The sequence below is a fragment of the Penaeus monodon genome, chromosome 15 (assembly GCF_015228065.2).
Source record: "Penaeus monodon isolate SGIC_2016 chromosome 15, NSTDA_Pmon_1, whole genome shotgun sequence".
Classification (NCBI taxonomy): Eukaryota; Metazoa; Arthropoda; class Malacostraca; order Decapoda; family Penaeidae; genus Penaeus; species Penaeus monodon.
Window position 1 is genome coordinate 4,151,574 of NC_051400.1, and position 1,615 is coordinate 4,153,188.

Below are 1,615 nucleotides of genomic sequence, written 5' to 3' on the forward strand. Positions count from 1 at the left end.
CATTTTTTCTCTAATAAAACCTAGATATAAGAACGGATTTACTTAACAATTCCGAAATATCATTACCTCCATTATAAGCCGCTCCGAGGAAATCTGCGCCCTGTGCCTCTTCCCGCGAATCGCCAACCTGCAGCCGCGTCTCCAGCTCAATGACCCTCTCCCGGATGTCCTCGATGAGCACCGTCTGGCGATCCAGCTGCTCCCAGATGTCCTCCAGCTGATCATCTCCTGGCGAAGTTACTTCTTCGGATAATCCCTCTTCGTCTGTGTCACCCTCAGAGATATCCCGGCGCTCTCCAGCCTGCATCCCCTGGAGGAGGGGCAGGAGGCAGAGGAGGCCGGACGCAAAGCAAAACACCAACTTCATCCTGTCACTATTATTGCGGAGTGCGTAGTGAGGAGTGGGGACTTGCCTACCGGAGGTGTGAACTTTGAGAGAACGTGAGTCATGAGGATGTATTTATGATGCGTCCTTTGGTCACGCTTCGCCAAATGAAGCACTCTCGGTGGCAACGAGACTCGGCCTTTGTTCGCTTGCACACAAACACATGTCCTGACAGATTAGGGTTTTGTGTTGCTTGTGTACGTCTGATTTTTTAAAAAAGTACCCAAACTGCAGGAAGTAAAGTAATAGCCTTCAATTAGGCTATAATTATCCACAATACTAACAAAGAGCTGAAACCTGGAATAGTCTACTCCCTGCCCATTGTGAATTTACGTATCGTGTTGGCAGAAGGAATATATCTAGTCTTCAGGCCTTGCAGATCTTATCATAATCAACTCCCAGTAATGGAAATCGTGATTCAGCATAGTAATTACTACTTCCTGTCGGATGTTTACATAACTTATCTGTCAGTGAATATAACAGTACTGATATTCCTTTCACAAAATGTGTCAGTAATAAACAAAAAGCTCCTTTGTATTTCTTATTTGTATTTATGACATTTGTTTTTTTATGCATTCTTATAATTTATTTTGTTATCTTTTTTTACTTTTTTTCAAGATTTAATGGGTAACCTCTGTAGTTCTGGAGATTTCAGTGTGAGGTTATTTAGAAATAGCGAAAGAATACGGTTGTTTTAATTTAGGGTACAGGACTCATCTTCTGTTTCCTTACTGTATGCCAAAATAAATGCTGAACGTATTAATGAATTCCTTTGGTGAAATTAGTGAATCAAAGTTTCCGAACTGGAACCACTTTCCTTTGTTTTACTTAAAGCTTAAAGAGAAAAAGACTGTGTATGTAAAATTACACACATAAATTCAAAGAGCTCTGCATGGATACCTTGCAAATCACATAGACAAATAAAAATTCTGGGAGTCAAGAACTGAACACCGATCCAACGAGCTCTTTGAATTTATGTGTGTAATTTTACATACACAGTCTTTTTCTCTTTAAGCTTTAAGTAAAACAAAGGAAAGTGGTTCCAGTTCGGAAACTTTAATTCACTAATTTCACCAAAGGAATTCATTAATACGTTCAGTATTTATTTTGGCATACAGTAAGGAAACAGAAGATGAGTCCTGTACCCTAAATTAAAACAACCGTATTCTTTCGCTATTTCTAAATAACCTCACACTGAAATCTCCAGAACTACAGAGGTTAACCATTAAC